Here is a 9,101-nt window from a genome sequence, read left to right on the forward strand (position 1 = left end):
TTTGAATGGGGAACTCGACCGAAACAAAGTATAGGTTTTCATTATGTGAATAACTTGGAAATCTTAGCTCAAACAGCTGCAAAACCTGTTTTCCTAGCACGGGGACATTGAGTTCTATAAGATAAAGCCATAAACATGTGTATCCGAGTCTTCTATCAAAAGTTACAGCTATTTATATGAAGTTGTACAAAAACGCTTTCTTTCGCCAAGACAGTGCGTTTCTCACTGTTACATGCATTTGAATGGGGAACTCGACCGAAACAAAGTATAGGTTTTCATTATGTGAATAACTTGGAAATCTTAGCTCAAACAGCTGCAAAACCTGTTTTCCTAGCACGGGTACATTGAGTTCTATAAGATAAAGCCATAAACATGTGTATCCGAGTCTTCTATCAAAAGTTACAGCTATTTATATGAAGTTGTACAAAAAAGCTTTCTTTCGCCAAGACAGTGCGTTTCTCACTCTTACATGCATTTGAATGGGGAACTCGACCGAAACAAAGTATAGGTTTTCATTATGTGAATAACTTGGAAATCTTAGCTCAAACAGCTGCAAAACCTGTTTTCCCAGCACAGGGACCTTGAGTTCTATAAGATAAAGCCATAAACATGTTTGTCTGAGTCTTCTATCAAAAGTTACAGCTATTTATATGAAGTTGTACAAAAACGCTTTCTTTCACCAAGACAGTGTGTTTCTCACTGTTACATGCATTTGAATGGGGAACTCGACCGAAACAAAGTATAGGTTTTCATTATGTGAATAACTTGGAAATCTTAGCTCAAACAGCTGCAAAACCTGTTTTCCCAGCACGGGGATATTGAGTTCTATAAGATAAAGCCATAAACAAGTTTGTCTGAGTCTTCTATCAAAAGTTACAGCTATTTATATGAAGTTGTACAAAAAAGCTTTCTTTCGCCAAGACAGTGCGTTTCTCACTCTTACATGCATTTGAATGGGAAACTCGACCGAAACAAAGTATAGGTTTTCATTATGTGAATAACTTGGATATCTTAGCTCAAACAGCTGCAAAACCTGTTTTCCTAGCACGGGGACCTTGAGTTCTATAAGATAAAGCCATAAACATGTTTGTCTGAGTCTTCTATGAAAAGTTACAGCTATTTATATGAAGTTGTACAAAAAAGCTTTCTTTCGCCAAGACAGTGCGTTTCTCACTCTTACATGCATTTGAATGGGGAACTCGACCGAAACAAAGTATAGGTTTTCATTATGTGAATAACTTGGAAATCTTAGCTCAAACAGCTGCAAAACCTGTTTTCCCAGCACAGGGACCTTGAGTTCTATAAGATAAAGCCATAAACATGTTTGTCTGAGTCTTCTATCAAAAGTTACAGCTATTTATATGAAGTTGTACAAAAACGCTTTCTTTCACCAAGACAGTGTGTTTCTCACTGTTACATGCATTTGAATGGGGAACTCGACCGAAACAAAGTATAGGTTTTCATTATGTGAATAACTTGGAAATCTTAGCTCAAACAGCTGCAAAACCTGTTTTCCCAGCACAGGGACCTTGAGTTCTATAAGATAAAGCCATAAACATGTTTGTCTGAGTCTTCTATCAAAAGTTACAGCTATTTATATGAAGTTGTACAAAAACGCTTTCTTTCACCAAGACAGTGTGTTTCTCACTGTTACATGCATTTGAATGGGGAACTCGACCGAAACAAAGTATAGGTTTTCATTATGTGAATAACTTGGAAATCTTAGCTCAAACAGCTGCAAAACCTGTTTTCCTAGCACGGGGACATTGAGTTCTATAAGATAAAGCCATAAACATGTGTATCCGAGTCTTCTATCAAAAGTTACAGCTATTTATATGAAGTTGTACAAAAACGCTTTCTTTCGCCAAGACAGTGCGTTTCTCACTGTTACATGCATTTGAATGGGGAACTCGACCGAAACAAAGTATAGGTTTTCATTATGTGAATAACTTGGAAATCTTAGCTCAAACAGCTGCAAAACCTGTTTTCCTAGCACGGGGACATTGAGTTCTATAAGATAAAGCCATAAACATGTGTATCCGAGTCTTCTATCAAAAGTTACAGCTATTTATATGAAGTTGTACAAAAAAGCTTTCTTTCACCAAGACAGTGCGTTTCTCACTCTTACATGCATTTGAATGGGAAACTCGCCTGAAACAAAGTATAGGTTTTCATTATGTGAATAATTTTAAAATCTTAGCTCAAACGGCTGCAAAACCTGTTTGCCCAGCACGGGGATATTGAGTTCTATAAGATAAAGCCATAAACATGTTTGTCTGAGTCTTCTATCAAAGGTTACAGCGATTTATATGAAGTTGTACAAAAACGCTTTATTTCGCCAAGACAGTGTGTTTCTCACTGTTACATGCATTTGAATGGGAAACTCGCCTGAAACAAAGTATAGGTTTTCATTATGTGAATAACTTGGAAATCTTAGTTCAAACAGCTGCAAAACCCGTTTGCCCAGTACAGGGATATTGAGTTCTATAAGATAAAGCCATAAACATGTTTGTCTGAGTCTTCTATCAAAAGTTACAGCGATTTATATGAAGTTGTACAAAAACGCTTTATTTCGCCAAGACAGTGCGTTTCTCACTGTTACATGCATTTGAATGGGAAACTCGCCTGAAACAAAGTATAGGTTTTCATTATGTGAATAATTTTAAAATCTTAGATCAAACGGCTGCAAAACCTGTTCTGTTTGCCCAGCACGGGGATATTGAGTTCTATAAGATAAAGCCATAAACATGTTTGTCTGAGTCTTCTATCAAAAGTTACAGCGATTTATATGAAGTTGTACAAAAACGCTTTATTTCGCCAAGACAGTGCGTTTCTCACTGTTACATGCATTTGAATGGGAAACTCGCCTGAAACAAAGTATAGGTTTTCATTATGTGAATAATTTTAAAATCTTAGCTCAAACGGCTGCAAAACCTGTTTGCCCAGCACGGGGATATTGAGTTCTATAAGATAAAGCCATAAACATGTTTGTCTGAGTCTTCTATCAAAGGTTACAGCGATTTATATGAAGTTGTACAAAAACGCTTTATTTCGCCAAGACAGTGTGTTTCTCACTGTTACATGCATTTGAATGGGAAACTCGCCTGAAACAAAGTATAGGTTTTCATTATGTGAATAACTTGGAAATCTTAGTTCAAACAGCTGCAAAACCCGTTTGCCCAGTACGGGGATATTGAGTTCTATAAGATAAAGCCATAAACATGTTTGTCTGAGTCTTCTATCAAAAGTTACAGCGATTTATATGAAGTTGTTCAAAAACGCTTTATTTCGCCAAGACAATGCGTTTCTCACTGTTACATGCATTTGAATGGGAAACTCGCCTGAAACAAAGTATAGGTTTTCATTATGTGAATAATTTTAAAATCTTAGATCAAACGGCTGCAAAACCTGTTCTGTTTGCCCAGCACGGGGATATTGAGTTCTATAAGATAAAGCCATAAACATGTTTGTCTGAGTCTTCTATCAAAAGTTACAGCGATTTATATGAAGTTGTTCAAAAACGCTTTATTTCGCCAAGACAATGCGTTTCTCACTGTTACATGCATTTGAATGGGAAACTCGCCTGAGACAAAGTATAGGTTTTCATTATGTGAATAATTTTAAAATCTTAGCTCAAACGGCTGCAAAACCTGTTTTCCTAGCACGGGGATATTGAGTTCTATAAGATAAAGCCATAAACATGTTTGTCTGAGTCTTCTATCAAAGGTTACAGCGATTTATATGAAGTTGTACAAAAACGCTTTATTTCGCCAAGACAGTGTGTTTCTCACTGTTACATGCATTTGAATGGGAAACTCGCCTGAAACAAAGTATAGGTTTTCATTATGTGAATAATTTTAAAATCTTAGCTCAAACGGCTGCAAAACCTGTTTGCCCAGCACGGGGATATTGAGTTCTATAAGATAAAGCCATAAACATGTTTGTCTGAGTCTTCTATCAAAAGTTACAGCGATTTATATGAAGTTGTTCAAAAACGCTTTATTTCGCCAAGACAATGCGTTTCTCACTGTTACATGCATTTGAATGGGGAACTCGCCTGAAACAAAGTATAGGTTTTCATTATGTGAATAATTTTAAAATCTTAGCTCAAACGGCTGCAAAACCTGTTTGCCCAGCACGGGGATATTGAGTTCTATAAGATAAAGCCATAAACATGTTTGTCTGAGTCTTCTATCAAAAGTTACAGCGATTTATATGAAGTTGTACAAAAACGCTTTATTTCGCCAAGACAATGCGTTTCTCACTGTTACATGCATTTGAATGGGAAACTCGCCTGAGACAAAGTATAGGTTTTCATTATGTGAATAATTTTAAAATCTTAGCTCAAACGGCTGCAAAACCTGTTTTCCTAGCACGGGGATATTGAGTTCTATAAGATAAAGCCATAAACATGTTTGTCTGAGTCTTCTATCAAAGGTTACAGCGATTTATATGAAGTTGTTCAAAAACGCTTTATTTCGCCAAGACAATGCGTTTCTCACTGTTACATGCATTTGAATGGGAAACTCGCCTGAGACACAAAGTATAGGTTTTCATTATGTGAATAATTTTAAAATCTTAGTTCAAACAGCTGCAAAACCCGTTTTCCTAGCACGGGGATATTGAGTTCTATAAGATAAAGCCATAAACATGTTTGTCTGAGTCTTCTATCAAAGGTTACAGCGATTTATATGAAGTTGTTCAAAAACGCTTTATTTCGCCAAGACAATGCGTTTCTCACTGTTACATGCATTTGAATGGGAAACTCGCCTGAGACACAAAGTATAGGTTTTCATTATGTGAATAACTTGGAAATCTTAGTTCAAACAGCTGCAAAACCCGTTTGCCCAGTACGGGGATATTGAGTTCTATAAGATAAAGCCATAAACATGTTTGTCTGAGTCTTCTATCAAAAGTTACAGCGATTTATATGAAGTTGTACAAAAACGCTTTATTTCGCCAAGACAGTGCGTTTCTCACTGTTACATGCATTTGAATGGGAAACTCGCCTGAAACAAAGTATAGGTTTTCATTATGTGAATAATTTTAAAATCTTAGATCAAACGGCTGCAAAACCTGTTCTGTTTGCCCAGCACGGGGATATTGAGTTCTATAAGATAAAGCCATAAACATGTTTGTCTGAGTCTTCTATCAAAAGTTACAGCGATTTATATGAAGTTGTTCAAAAACGCTTTATTTCGCCAAGACAATGCGTTTCTCACTGTTACATGCATTTGAATGGGAAACTCGCCTGAGACAAAGTATAGGTTTTCATTATGTGAATAATTTTAAAATCTTAGCTCAAACGGCTGCAAAACCTGTTTTCCTAGCACGGGGATATTGAGTTCTATAAGATAACGCCATAAACATGTTTGTCTGAGTCTTCTATCAAAGGTTACAGCGATTTATATGAAGTTGTACAAAAACGCTTTATTTCGCCAAGACAGTGTGTTTCTCACTGTTACATGCATTTGAATGGGAAACTCGCCTGAAACAAAGTATAGGTTTTCATTATGTGAATAATTTTAAAATCTTAGCTCAAACGGCTGCAAAACCTGTTTGCCCAGCACGGGGATATTGAGTTCTATAAGATAAAGCCATAAACATGTTTGTCTGAGTCTTCTATCAAAAGTTACAGCGATTTATATGAAGTTGTTCAAAAACGCTTTATTTCGCCAAGACAATGCGTTTCTCACTGTTACATGCATTTGAATGGGGAACTCGCCTGAAACAAAGTATAGGTTTTCATTATGTGAATAATTTTAAAATCTTAGCTCAAACGGCTGCAAAACCTGTTTGCCCAGCACGGGGATATTGAGTTCTATAAGATAAAGCCATAAACATGTTTGTCTGAGTCTTCTATCAAAAGTTACAGCGATTTATATGAAGTTGTACAAAAACGCTTTATTTCGCCAAGACAATGCGTTTCTCACTGTTACATGCATTTGAATGGGAAACTCGCCTGAGACAAAGTATAGGTTTTCATTATGTGAATAATTTTAAAATCTTAGCTCAAACGGCTGCAAAACCTGTTTTCCTAGCACGGGGATATTGAGTTCTATAAGATAAAGCCATAAACATGTTTGTCTGAGTCTTCTATCAAAGGTTACAGCGATTTATATGAAGTTGTTCAAAAACGCTTTATTTCGCCAAGACAATGCGTTTCTCACTGTTACATGCATTTGAATGGGAAACTCGCCTGAGACACAAAGTATAGGTTTTCATTATGTGAATAATTTTAAAATCTTAGTTCAAACAGCTGCAAAACCCGTTTTCCTAGCACGGGGATATTGAGTTCTATAAGATAAAGCCATAAACATGTTTGTCTGAGTCTTCTATCAAAGGTTACAGCGATTTATATGAAGTTGTTCAAAAACGCTTTATTTCGCCAAGACAATGCGTTTCTCACTGTTACATGCATTTGAATGGGAAACTCGCCTGAGACACAAAGTATAGGTTTTCATTATGTGAATAACTTGGAAATCTTAGTTCAAACAGCTGCAAAACCCGTTTGCCCAGTACGGGGATATTGAGTTCTATAAGATAAAGCCATAAACATGTTTGTCTGAGTCTTCTATCAAAAGTTACAGCGATTTATATGAAGTTGTACAAAAACGCTTTATTTCGCCAAGACAGTGCGTTTCTCACTGTTACATGCATTTGAATGGGAAACTCGCCTGAAACAAAGTATAGGTTTTCATTATGTGAATAATTTTAAAATCTTAGATCAAACGGCTGCAAAACCTGTTCTGTTTGCCCAGCACGGGGATATTGAGTTCTATAAGATAAAGCCATAAACATGTTTGTCTGAGTCTTCTATCAAAAGTTACAGCGATTTATATGAAGTTGTTCAAAAACGCTTTATTTCGCCAAGACAATGCGTTTCTCACTGTTACATGCATTTGAATGGGAAACTCGCCTGAGACAAAGTATAGGTTTTCATTATGTGAATAATTTTAAAATCTTAGCTCAAACGGCTGCAAAACCTGTTTTCCTAGCACGGGGATATTGAGTTCTATAAGATAACGCCATAAACATGTTTGTCTGAGTCTTCTATCAAAGGTTACAGCGATTTATATGAAGTTGTACAAAAACGCTTTATTTCGCCAAGACAGTGTGTTTCTCACTGTTACATGCATTTGAATGGGAAACTCGCCTGAAACAAAGTATAGGTTTTCATTATGTGAATAATTTTAAAATCTTAGCTCAAACGGCTGCAAAACCTGTTTGCCCAGCACGGGGATATTGAGTTCTATAAGATAAAGCCATAAACATGTTTGTCTGAGTCTTCTATCAAAAGTTACAGCGATTTATATGAAGTTGTTCAAAAACGCTTTATTTCGCCAAGACAATGCGTTTCTCACTGTTACATGCATTTGAATGGGGAACTCGCCTGAAACAAAGTATAGGTTTTCATTATGTGAATAATTTTAAAATCTTAGCTCAAACGGCTGCAAAACCTGTTTGCCCAGCACGGGGATATTGAGTTCTATAAGATAAAGCCATAAACATGTTTGTCTGAGTCTTCTATCAAAAGTTACAGCGATTTATATGAAGTTGTTCAAAAACGCTTTATTTCGCCAAGACAATGCGTTTCTCACTGTTACATGCATTTGAATGGGAAACTCGCCTGAAACAAAGTATAGGTTTTCATTATGTGAATAATTTTAAAATCTTAGCTCAAACGGCTGCAAAACCTGTTTTCCTAGCACGGGGATATTGAGTTCTATAAGATAAAGCCATAAACATGTTTGTCTGAGTCTTCTATCAAAGGTTACAGCGATTTATATGAAGTTGTACAAAAACGCTTTATTTCGCCAAGACAGTGTGTTTCTCACTGTTACATGCATTTGAATGGGAAACTCGCCTGAAACAAAGTATAGGTTTTCATTATGTGAATAATTTTAAAATCTTAGCTCAAACGGCTGCAAAACCTGTTTGCCCAGCACGGGGATATTGAGTTCTATAAGATAAAGCCATAAACATGTTTGTCTGAGTCTTCTATCAAAAGTTACAGCGATTTATATGAAGTTGTTCAAAAACGCTTTATTTCGCCAAGACAATGCGTTTCTCACTGTTACATGCATTTGAATGGGAAACTCGCCTGAAACAAAGTATAGGTTTTCATTATGTGAATAATTTTAAAATCTTAGCTCAAACGGCTGCAAAACCTGTTTTCCTAGCACGGGGATATTGAGTTCTATAAGATAAAGCCATAAACATGTTTGTCTGAGTCTTCTATCAAAGGTTACAGCGATTTATATGAAGTTGTACAAAAACGCTTTATTTCGCCAAGACAATGCGTTTCTCACTGTTACATGCATTTGAATGGGAAACTCGCCTGAAACAAAGTATAGGTTTTCATTATGTGAATAATTTTAAAATCTTAGCTCAAACGGCTGCAAAACCTGTTTGCCCAGCACGGGGATATTGAGTTCTATAAGATAAAGCCATAAACATGTTTGTCTGAGTCTTCTATCAAAAGTTACAGCGATTTATATGAAGTTGTTCAAAAACGCTTTATTTCGCCAAGACAATGCGTTTCTCACTGTTACATGCATTTGAATGGGAAACTCGCCTGAAACAAAGTATAGGTTTTCATTATGTGAATAATTTTAAAATCTTAGCTCAAACGGCTGCAAAACCTGTTTGCCCAGCACGGGGATATTGAGTTCTATAAGATAAAGCCATAAACATGTTTGTCTGAGTCTTCTATCAAAAGTTACAGCGATTTATATGAAGTTGTACAAAAACGCTTTATTTCGCCAAGACAGTGTGTTTCTCACTGTTACATGCATTTGAATGGGAAACTCGCCTGAGACACAAAGTATAGGTTTTCATTATGTGAATAATTTTAGAATCTTAGCTCAAACGGCTGCAAAACCTGTTTTCCTAGCACGGGGATATTGAGTTCTATAAGATAAAGCCATAAACATGTTTGTCTGAGTCTTCTATCAAAAGTTACAGCGATTTATATGAAGTTGTACAAAAACGCTTTATTTCGCCAAGACTGTGTGTTTCTCACTGTTACATGCATTTGAATGGGAAACTCGCCTGAAACAAAGTATAGGTTTTCATTATGTGAATAATTTTAAAATCTT

The sequence above is a fragment of the Mchenga conophoros genome, linkage group LG22 (assembly GCF_057382185.1).
Source record: "Mchenga conophoros isolate Kocher_MC1m ecotype Shallow Benthic linkage group LG22, M_conophoros_male_GT1.1, whole genome shotgun sequence".
Taxonomy (NCBI): Eukaryota; Metazoa; Chordata; class Actinopteri; order Cichliformes; family Cichlidae; genus Mchenga; species Mchenga conophoros.